The sequence below is a fragment of the Mus caroli genome, chromosome 14, assembly GCF_900094665.2.
Source record: "Mus caroli chromosome 14, CAROLI_EIJ_v1.1, whole genome shotgun sequence".
Lineage (NCBI taxonomy): Eukaryota > Metazoa > Chordata > Mammalia > Rodentia > Muridae > Mus > Mus caroli.
In genome coordinates, this window is record NC_034583.1 from 3,856,554 (window position 1) to 3,868,606 (window position 12,053).

A 12,053-nucleotide genomic window follows, 5' to 3' on the forward strand; every position below is an offset into this window, starting at 1 on the left:
ATCAGAAGATGGCCTAGTCGGCCGTCAGTGCAAAGAGAGGCCCATTGGTCTTACAAACTTTATATGCCTCAGTACAGGGGAACCCCAGGGCCAAGAAGTAGGAGTGGGTGGGTAGGGGAGTGGGGGGGGAGTATATGGGGGACTTTTGGGATAGCATTGGAAATGTAAATGAAGAAAATACCTAATAAATGGAAAAAAAAAAAAGACTGAATGAACCACAAGGGATCCATGAGATTCATGGATGGGATGCAAATACTTCCTGACGTTGCTATTTCTGTGTTGCTATCTACACTTCAGTTTCCATGACATGTCTCAAAGTGTGAAATACAAATCCGACCATCCCATACAATTTCAAGAATTCTCACCCTGCTTGAAATGAAGTTCCATCAACAAATTCACAGGTTGATGTCTGGGTCAAACTCACAGATGACTGGAATATTTTTAAAACATTATTTGGAAACATGGAAATGGAAGTGCCTGTCAATGTCAAATATAAAGAAGAGTGACTGCGACAGAGCCAGACAGTTGTAAACCACTTGCCATGTATCCGCAGTGGAGGGAGAAGAGAACAATCAAGAGGAACTGTGTAGTGTGTTTTACTGTGTAGTGTGTTCTCTGCTTGGGATTGTTCACAGAGCTGTACCCACTTCAGGCTTTGGTGCTTCCCTCCCCCACTCACCCAGAAAAGCGGACTCTGGGATGATCTGGATGTGGAGAGTCTGCACGTCTTTCCTGAGTGACATTATTTTAAAATGAGCATAGCATAAGATAACACGCACAGGAAATAGAAAGAATCAGAAACGGATGTTAAAATAGTATCATCTTCCCACACAATTTTAAATATTTATAAATTAAACATCACTAATAAAGATGTGCCATATAGGAAGAAAATTGTGAAAGAATAAGATGAACTAGGAATTTAGAAACTTATGTTAGTGTGTGTACATATATGTGTCATACCATATAAAATATGATATATAAAATATATATCATAAGACACAAAGGCATTACAGTGAGCCAAGCAACCAAGGCACAGCCATATTTTAAGGAAGAGGATTTAAATCTAAAGCCAGAGCCTCAGCTAAGAGTGGCACAAAACAAAATACCACCGAAGAGCTCTAAAACACCTGTAGGATGCATGTTATATCGCTTTGTGTATTCAAGCTGACAGTAAATATTTGAGAACAAACAACTCAGCTAGGCTAAAAGATGAAAACAAAGAAAAGCACCCATGTAAACACATACTTATCCAAACCACCTTGACTTTAAGGAAATACCAAATTTCCACCACTGAGTCTTTCCAGGTAAATGAAGGTAAGGCAAGAGAGGCCTTTACTCCACATGCTACTATTTTCTTTACACACACATTGTCTCTCTCTCTCTCTCTCTCTCTCTCTCTCTCTCTCTCTCTCTCTCTGTCTCTGTGTGTGTGTGTGTGTGTGTGTGTGCGCGCGCTCATGCATGTGTGGGAATGAGATGGGCTTTACTGGAATATATGCATATATGTATATAACAAGCTTTGATTATATTGACCCCTTATCTTCTTTTATCTCCTTTCCATCCTACTGTTTCAATACTATCATTTCATAACTTTCATGTATTTATTAATGAATATATTAATTGATAAGGTTAAATAAGACTTGATGTGTAAGCATTATTCACAGGACCTGACTTAGAGCAGATATCAGTAATATTGTGAGATTTTAACCTAAGCAGTATTCATTAGATCCACATTCACATGCATTGGAGAAAAACCTGCCTTTTTCCCCAAGCTTGCTTTGTCAGGTACAGCCCCCTAGAGCAACTCTCACTTGAAACTTTAGGCATGGAGGATGTGCTGGCAAGTTTTATGTTATCATGAGATAAACTAGAGTCATTTTGGAAGAGGGAACCCCAATTAAAGAAATGCCCCGACATGACTGGCTTGTGGGTCAATCAATGTAGAAGGTAGGTATTCACACTCCTAAGATTGTGGTCCTGGGTCCCAGAAGGAAGCTGACTGAGCAGGCTATGTGGAACAAGCTTGTAATTAGCATGCCCCATAGCCATTCCTTCAGCTCCTGCCTTGTGTGCTTGCTTTTACTTTTGTTCATGATAGACTGTGATCAGGACATGTAAGATGATTTTGGTGATGATGTTCTATCACAGCAATAGAAGCCCTAAGACATTCTGGCTTCAGATGAATCTGCTGTCCTCAACTGGGATGCATCTCAGAAGGCTGGCTCCTCAAAGCCAGAGACACAGCATAGGTATCCCAAGCCACAGAGCATCAAGAGAGTATGGTAACTTTCTCCATCAAAAAACTAACTGAAAAGATAACCCAGTTGGTAAAGTGCTTGCCTAACAAGCATGAATACCCATGTTAAATCTCTAGAATACACATAAAATATCTAAGCGTGGTAGGCTGATAATCCCAGAACTGAGACAGGATGGTTCTTGGGAATATTGGCCAGCCATTTGAGCCTCCTTGGAGAGTTTCAGGCTGGTGGGAGATTCTGTCAGAAGAAGAAGAAGAAGAAGAAGAAGAAGAAGAAGAAGAAGAAGAAGAAGAGGAGGAGGAGGAGGAGGAGGAGGGGAAGAGGGGGAGAGAAAGGAAGAGGGGGCAAGGGGGGAGAGGGAAGAGGAAAGGAAGGAAGGAAAGAAAAGACAAGGAAATAAAAGAAAAAAAGAAAGGAAAGGAAAGATGCATGATGTCTGAGGAAAAGCATAAGAAACTGTCCTCTGGTCTCCACCTACAAGTGCACAAGTGTGCACTTGCACCACTACCCCCAAACACGCCAAAAGTAAAACATCACATTTCTATCAATGTCACTATAATCAATAAGCAATGAAACCCAATCTTATGTCCAAGGGATCTCTCATTACCCCTATAGCAGATGCCTCAAAAATCTAGAAACAAGTGCTTTCTCCTTTCTCTTTTTCTTCCCCGACTTTCCTTTCTCTCTTTCTTTCCTTGAAACTGTTGACTGAGGTCAATGAAGATCAAACGGGGCAATCGAATAGATTTGCCTCTGAGCCACCATATCTGGACCGACCTCATTGTCAGGTCTTTATATGATCTCCCTCCAGGGTCCTCTGTGATGGAAACAGTGGTCTTGCTGGGCAGTTTCACCCTCAACAAATGAAGAAAGAAGATTTTTCTCCTGGACGTGTGCTTACTGCAGCTCAGACACGTTCTCCTTCCCTTCCTTCTTTGTGCTCTCTGCTTGCCACTGCCCACCCTGGCCACCAGTTCATAAATTCATAGTGAGTCTCTGGATGTAGCCTGTGGTAGCTCTGGTGAGATCTGAGGCAGACATTCCTGTTTCGGGTGCTTGGTCAGCAACTGTTTTCCACCCCTCTTCTCAATGTCCTTCCTGAGAGCGTTTGCTTCCTGCCCTCTGCTTGCATCAGCTCTCCTTTCTCCTGTTTGTTTTTATGCCTTTCCAGCATTACAGTGCAACTCCTGTGCCCTTACAGATCCAAACTTAGGGATTTAATTCTACTATAAAAGTGCCCTTTCTAAGATAATTTTAGCAACATTAACTGAAAGAAAAATTTCACACTTTTGGAAGGCCATAGCCTCAGGTCTCAGCAATAACTTTTATCATGTCTCATAATAATGACTACAGTTATAGTACTTTTCTTCGGTCCAAGTGTAACACTTCAAAGATTTCCTCTCTTCAACTCCCAAGATTCTGGTTCAACCACTTTAGGAGTCTAGAGGTGCAGGCTTTTGAGTCATTAAGACAAGGGTTCAAATCTAGCTTCTGGCAGTAAATTAACTGGGTGGAACCCTGTGAGCCATTAAGCTTTCTGAATTTCAATTTCACATCTGACAAACGTACCAAAATCTACCTAATGGGAACTCTGTGAAGATAAAGTGAGGTAACCTTTGTAAAATATATGCAATGCCAGGTACACGGTAACATCTAAACAAGGTTGTTATTTCTTATTGTTATGTGGGCCTGGATCTGCTTCTGCCCTTGGTGTTAGCAATCAGGCACCTCCATAGCCAACCTGAAGGATCTGGCAACAGCAGGACAATCTGGCACCTCTATGGCCAGCCCCGGGGGGACCTGGAGACAGCAGAACACCTCATCACTAGCTGCTGAGAGGCGTCACATTCCCACTGTCATTTCATGCTACGTGGTCTCCTCCTGCGCATGTGTGGCCTCATTCAACCCCCACCCACCCCATTTCTTTCTTCTACCCAGAGGCAGCCTCTTTATCCCCTCTCCTTTCCCAGAATAAATCTCCCATGTGAGACCTGTCTCAGAGTGTGACTTCTTGAATCCCACCACGTAGAACCAACACTTGGGGTATTTGGGAACCACTACGAGTTCACAAGATCTCAGATCTTGGTCCAGCAGAGTGGGGAAAGGGGATCTTCTTTGAGATGACTGTTCAGTGTTAGAGCTTTTCTTTATTGAAAGAAGTGGAACACCCCTTCTAGACACTATTCTGTGAAACAGCTCTTGGATCATACTCGGTGAGACTGCAGCTTTCTTTATCCGAAGTGAACAAGGGAACACATACCTTGGGGAGTGGGGAGTGGCTTTTCAGGGCGACCATACATTATTGGCTGGGGTTGGTGAGTTGGGAATGCTTCATTTCATGAAAAGGGATTCCAGGTGCTTATGCCTATACTGTGGCCAAGAGGCTACCAGACTTCCCCCAGAAAGATGGAGGTGGGGTCAGGGAATCTCAGGCTATGTGCCCTGGGGGCATAGCGACTGAGAATAGGGAGGGGCTATCTTTACACCTGAGGAAGCCAAGCTGAGATTTTGATCTCAAAGTGAGATTTTCTAGGTTCAAATAACTCCTCCAAGTGGCTTTTCTTATGGCCAAGCCTCCTGTAGTTATGAATGACATGAGGGAAACTTTCCCTTCACAAAGGCTTAGACAGGTCCCTTAAATGGCAGACACTGCAGAATATGGTGTGAAAGATTTATAATCCCAGCAGTGGGGAGGCTGAGCAAGACTGAGGTCAAGGCCAAGGTCAGTGTGGATTATACAGTGAGGTCCAGGCCAGCTTGGAATATGTTGTTAAGACTCTGTTTTGTTTGTTTGTTTTACTTTGTTTTTGTAAACAACAATAACAAAAACAAAAACTACAACATTGATATTAAGTCACTGGACCCCAATCTCATACATACAGACTGTGGCAGTCTGACTGAGCATCTTCTCCACGGGCTCAGACGGTTACAGACTTGCTCCCTAGTGGGTGGGCTGTTTTGGCAGGTTTGTGGCATCGCTGGAGGAAATGTGTTCCTGAGGGCAGGTTTGGAAGTCCCAAGAGCGTTGTGCCATTACTAGTGACCTCTCTGCTGAGATGTGACCTCTCAGCTGTTCCTGATGCCATGCATGCCTTCTGCCATACTTCCTATCATGATGGTGATGGACTCTAACCCTCTGGAACCTTAAGCCCAAATTACCTATTCTTTCTATAAGCTGCTCTGGTCACAGTGCTTTGTCGTAGCAATAGGGCAGAAGGTAATACACTGTCTAGTACATTATTTTCATAATTGAGAAGTTACTACATATTTTCAATTGAAATTAAAAGTTGGCAACAAACAAAGTTAGGAGTTTTTTTTTCCACATACAATAACCTAGATATCTAGTTGCATATTTGCACCAATCACTGACTCTCTAATGTCATAAAGTATACCTCCTTTAAATATTTTTATATTAAAATTTTTTATTTCATTTACCCTCCAAAACTAAATATTTTTGTCAGAGATTTTAAAACTAACCCCTACAAAGACAAACTTAGAAATTGAATTGCAAAAATCACAGGTTACTATGGCCAAAATAGACACGGGCTAGAAGGATGAGACAAGGTGCCAATGAGGTGACTTGGCAGACAAAGGCTCTTGTCTCCAAGTCTCAAGAACCTGAATTCTAGCCTGAGGACCCACATGGTAACAAGAGAAAACGAATCCCCAAAAAGTCATCTGTGGGCACCTGAGTACCACAGCATGAACACATACCTATGAACATGCACAGGGAAACAAAAGAAATGGCAGTAAAGAGAGGCTGAGACAAGGTAGAGCAGAGAAGAGAGGAGAGGCTGAGAGGGAACACAGTCCAAGGACAAGTGCTGTCAGGAGTGCTGCCCCTCCACACAACAGCACAGGAAGGTCATGGAGCTCATGATGCTGGAACCGCTCTCCATGGAAACAGATGAAACAATGGGACACCCCTAACTGCACATGCAGAAGGAAAAAAAAGCCTGTCATACCTCTCTACAGAACTTTTGTCAAAGTTCAGCTAGCTATCTAAGTGCCATTAATTGGATCCAATCCATCAGAATAAGTCAGGCTTTTACTCTGAGACAAAGACATTCTTATAGGGTACAATGGAAAATTCACAGATGGGTCCTGATCTTTAGAGAGAGACCTTGAACACACTCTTGTATCAAGCACACCTGCTTTTAAATGCTACTTTTGCCGTTTACTTGTTGGCAAAGTTTCCTAGTTATTATAAGTTGATCTTCCTGATCTCTAAAGTAATAAATGAAGAACACTTCTCTTTCGGTGACCCCCCCCCAAATGTGTGTGATTTCCTCTTTCCCTTCTTTGACCCACACCTTTTTAAAACCCAATTCTTACTTTTATTTGTGAAATTTAAGCATGCAAAGTCTTATTGACAAGTTGGTCAAATTGCTACACTACAATGTGGACCAAGGGTGGTTTCTTCTCCTTTGAACTTGGGGAAGTGTGGACTCTACTGTTTGCCTGTTTCCTTTCTTTTCATGCTTTCTTTCCAGCAATAACTTGTATGAACCAAGGTGTTTTGGATAGTCTACCTTCCTACATATTCCCTTCAGTCCCTTTTCCCTCCTTCTCCTTTTCCTTACCCAACCCGCCCCCCATCTCCTTTATTTTTTATTTATTTATTTTTAACATCTCCAAAGAGTCCTTCCCTGGTAGGATAGTGAAATTTCCAGAGACTGCATCAAAGATGCCAGCTCTACTGACACATGGAAAGTTTGAAAAAGGAGCATTCTGCAGGGAAGAGTCTTAAAAGACCGGTACTGTAGTTCAAACATCATCTTTCTTCTCCAAAACTCACACTGAAATTTCCAAATGCGATAGATTTGAGCTATGGTGTGGCATTTAAAGAGTTAGAAATAGTTGAGAGGTCTCAATGCCCTCACATCAGGAGCACATGGGTGCTTGACAGATGAGCGGTGCTTATACAGCAAGGCTGCAATTTATGTTTTTAGATGCCATTTTCACCTCCATGATATGCTTTGATCATATTCAGACCCTGACCCTCTCTTGTCCCTCTCTTTTCTATTTATCTCCTTTTCTCTCTTAAATACTTCTCTGAATACTTCATGTCTTAAAAAACAAACAAGCAAGCAAACCTCTATATTCTGCATAGGAGAGAAACCCAGCATTTGCTTCCCCCTTTTCTACAAATGATGTCATTTCATTCTTCTGCATGGCTGAATAAAACTGTAGTGGGTATACTTCACATATTTTCTTTATCAGTCATTTGCTGATAAGTATCTAACCTGGCTCTACTTTGTGGCTACTATGAACAGTGCTGCCAAATGTACGCAAATATGCAAAAATCCTACTACTGGCCCTTTCCTTTAAGGTATACACTCAGGATTGTCTTATCTCCACTTTAATCTTCTCGTAGTCCTTCATTCTTTCACTACTCCGGGATTCTTGAGCATGCTATTTCTTAGAAAGAGCCACTAGGAAGCAATATGAAGTTGAATTTAAGACCTGTGTTCTATCGGCCTACCTTCATCAGTGCTGGTCACTGGAAAGTACGGGATGCTGAGTGGTTTTTTTCTTACCATGTCAAATATTAGGGCCTCTGAACTTGCTTTCCCTCTCTCTGGTGCTCTGTATCAGGGTCTTTAATCCACCCTGGTCTCAACTCCGTTATCTTCTCTTCAGAGATGCCTTATCTAACAATTCAGTCTAACGCTGTCCTTTGCTCTTGTCATTTTCTTAACGGGTCTCATCTTATCTTAATACTCCACTTTATTTGCACATTCATTGCTCATCCCTGCCTTTCCCAAATGCACCCATCAAAGACATCTTCAAGACATAAGTATCTTCTTTGTGGTTCCTTTACCAGAGTCAGGTTTCTGTCACTAGGTACTTGTGTATTTATATGGCTTATTTTGGGCAGCACTGTAGAGGGCTACATCAAGTAGCCTCTTGGTGCTTTCATCAAGTTGGAGAGAGTGGGGGGGTGGGGCGCAGAGGAGTTGACATCACTGTGGGACAAACACAGGAATGGAGATATCAGTTCTTTGATGGCTTTCTTCCTGGAGCTTATGCCATCAAGGCCCCAGGCCATGAGCATGGTGCTTCCAATATCCCAGATAGCTCTTTCTCCAAAGTTAAATAAACAACTCTGGGAACACCCTCAGAGTCACAGCCACAGGTATGGCTCACTAGCCTCCTAGATGACTCGAAAGACAGTCCAGGTGATAATGAAGATGGGCCATTATGGCAGGTTCTTACCCCCTACAGTCAACTACACCCAAGAAAATCCCTTAGGATGTTCTCCGTGGCAGAATCAAAACAATAGGTACTATAATGAAAGCTTTCCAATTTTTGGAAAAAGCCTTCTCTAACTTGTCAGGATCCATATAAATAATTTATTTTACCTAATCATTGCTTTGAGAAGTATCATTCAACAGTGTCACAGCAAAAAGCTCAGTACAAGGACACAACCTAATGAATGCCCCTACATGCCTTAAGCACAGGCCTCCTTTCATACTCCCCCTTCTCCCCCCACACTTGTTTTTTCGGTTGTTTTTCTTAATTACAGGATCAAAGTGCTCTATCTCTATACTACCCCCTCCCTTAACCCAATTCCTCTCAAGAAAGCCACAATATTAGCTAAATACAGCTTGGGGGCATCTTAACTTGGGAAGATTATAAATTGGAGCTGAGAGAGTTTCTTGGAAATCATCTCAATTCTCCACAGAATAAAATATGATGCAGCTTCTCAGCAGGTCCAATAAAAGACTTCAAGCATAAGTGCACATCTGATCTTTGGGGATCAGATGAAGTCATTGGTATACTGATGTGAGTTTACTAAGCATGTATTTTTAATGCAGAACAAAGCATGTCCATACTGGGGTCAAACTCAGCACTAGAATGTTCACAGAGAGAGAGAGACTTGGGAGAAGGAGACAGACTTTCAGCTCTTGGGTTATATTTAATAAGTAACCTATGTTCACTGATGGGAGAATCAATAAACTACCCTATGTTATTTAAGTCAGCACCCCTTTCTCCTTCTTTTGTGTAATTCTGTGCATATAATTGGGAAAGTTCCCTGCACACAAAGTGTAATTTCATTCTCTTCAATACCACTCTTCTTTCTTAATCAAAATAAAATATAATAAAACAATCACACTGAAACTGACCAAAGCATACCAACAGAAGGGAAAGAGCCCAAAAGAAGACACAAAATTTAGAGATGCACTTGTTCACACACTTGGGAGTGGGGGGAGGGGGGCGCAGGGGGACAACCTAAATTGAACTCCTACAAGATGGGTATGGGGAGACTGAAGTGGCCAATTCTACTTCCAGTGGAGGGAGGGGGACATCAACCCACCCATAAAACCTTCAACCCAAAATTTGTCCTACCTGTAAAGGATAAAGATATAGCAGAGACTGAGGAAACAGCCAACCAGTGACCTGCCCAACTTGAGACCCATCCCATTGGAAAGAGCCAGTCCTTGACACTATTAATGATACTTTGCTGTGATTGCAGACAGGAGACTAGCATAAATGTCTTCTAAAAGGCTTCATTCAGCAGAAGATGGAAACAGATGCAGAGACCCACACCCAAACATCAGGAGGTGTTCAAGGAGTCTTGTGGAAGAGTGGGGAATAGAACTGAGCCAGCTGGAGGGGATAAGGACACCACAAGAAGACCTACATAGTCAACTAACCTGGGTCCATAGGGGCTCAGAGACTTAATCACCAACCAAAGAGCATTCGAGAGCTGGACTTAGACCCCCTAGACATTTGTAGAAGATGTGCAGCTTGGCCTTCATGTGGGTCCCCTAATAATTGGAGCAGAGTCTGTCTCTGACTCTGTTACCTGCCATTGCATCCCCTTCCCCTACCTAGACTGTCTGGTTGTGCTTCAGTCAGGGAGAATGTGCTCAGTCCTACTGCAACTGGAGGTCCTAGGGCTTCCTTGAGGAGAAGGGGGTGATTAATGGGGGAAGAGATTTGTGACAGTGGGACTGGGAAGAGAGGAGGGATGGGGGAGGGGGATTGGGATGTAAAATGAATAAATACATAAAATTTTAAAAGTACTAAATTGAAGCCATACCGTATAGCAGAGGACCTGTGCAGATGTGTGTAGGCCCTGTGCATGCTGTTTCAGTCTCTGTGAGTTCACATTTGTTTTGCTGAATTGATTATAGGGATTTGTCCTCTTCTTCATACTCTCTGGCTCTTACACTCTTTCCACAGGGTTTCCTGAGCTCTGAGAGGAGTAATTCCATTTAGAGCTCTGTGGCCCAAGGTCTCTCTTCTCTGCATAATGTCTGGATATAGGTCTCTTATTTGTTCCCATCTGCTGAAGGAAGAAGTTTCTTTGATGGTGGCTGAGTAAGACACTGATCTGTGACTATAGCAGAATATCATTAGGGGTCATTTTATAGCTATCTTTTCCTTTCTTTTTCTTTTCTTTTAAGGACCAGTAGTATTTGTTCTTACTTTGGCTTCTGGGCTATCTAGTCTCTGGTTATTGGTCACCCAACCAGTGTTGGGTATGGGTTCTATCTAGAAGAGTGGGCATTAAGTCAAATCAGATATTGGTTGGTTACTCCTACAAGCTTTGTGCCACCATTGCCCTATCATATTTTGTAGACAGGTTAGCCTTGTAGATCAAAGGTTTGGTGGCTGGATTGGTGTTTACATTTTTCTTTCAGTAGGCTTCAGAGTACTAAAGATTCTAGAGCACAGGAGCAAAGGTTATATGTAGGCCCCAGCTAAACCTTTTCATGTTAAATGAGTTGTGTGGGTGTGATCTACATACAATGGGACCTTGTTATCAGTTTGTGAAGGTCAGCCTATTGTCTCAGCAACAGTCTGGCTTGCTCAGAGGTGAGAAACCTTACTACAGCAGGTCCTGAACATTCCAACATACCTGAAACAAAGAAAAAGAACTTAAAAGAGCCTGTATGAATGAAAGAGGTCCTTAAAGAGGAAATGGACAAATACAGTGAGAAATAGTAGAAAACATAAACAGGGGAAGGAAGTGAATAAAATTACTTAAGACCAGGAAATGGAAAAAGAATAGTCAAGCTAAGGGAACTCTGCGAATGAAAAACATAGAAACCCAAATAAGAACTTTAGATGCCGGCTTCATCAACAAAATACAAGAGATGAAAGAGAGAATCTCAGGCATTAAAGATATGATAGAAGAAATGGACTCATCATTCAAATAAAATATTAAATCAACAAAACTTAACATGCAACGTATCTGGGGCACAAAACATCCAAGAATCTGGGACACTATGAAAAGAACGAACAAAAGAATAAGAGAAATAGAGGCAGGAGAAGCCCAGAAAATATTTTCAACAAAATCATAGAAGAAAAATTTTCTAACCTAATGAAAGGATGTGCCTATAAAGAAGCATACAGAACACCAAATAGATTGGATCAGAAAAATCCAATCTATTGGCACATAATGACCAAAACAGTAACAACACACGATAGAGAAAGAATATTAACAGTTGAAAGAAAAAAAGATCAAGTAACATGTAAAGGTAGATCTATTAGAATTCTACCTGAATTCTCAATAGAGACACTCAAAGCTAGAACAGCCTGAACAGATATGCTACAAACTCTAAGAGAACAGAGATGGCAGCCCAGAGGACTATGCCCAGCAAAAATTTCAATCAGTTTAGATGTTCAACATCAATAACCCTCTTTATATTATGCTTTCTGTCAAAAATCATAACATGATGGCTCTGTACAACCTTCAGTGTCTTCTGGACCAATATTTCCCAATTTAATGTGTATATATATAAAATAAATTAATTAATATAATTAATATATATATATATA

General features: G+C 41.7%; 1 protein-coding gene and 1 long non-coding RNA gene across 7 annotated transcripts in view; one reads left to right on the forward strand and one right to left on the reverse strand.

Moving 5' to 3' along the window:
* Fhit (fragile histidine triad diadenosine triphosphatase) overlaps positions 1 to 12,053 on the reverse strand; it is a 1,519,265-nt gene that overhangs the window by 1,144,690 nt on the left and 362,522 nt on the right. The window lies entirely within an intron of this gene.
* Positions 3,067 to 12,053, forward strand: part of LOC110309528 — a 13,507-nt gene continuing 4,520 nt past the window's right edge. The window contains exon 1 of the long non-coding RNA XR_002379710.1: positions 3,067 to 3,151. This is a non-coding gene — a long non-coding RNA (uncharacterized LOC110309528). The remainder of the gene's footprint in view (positions 3,152 to 12,053) is intronic.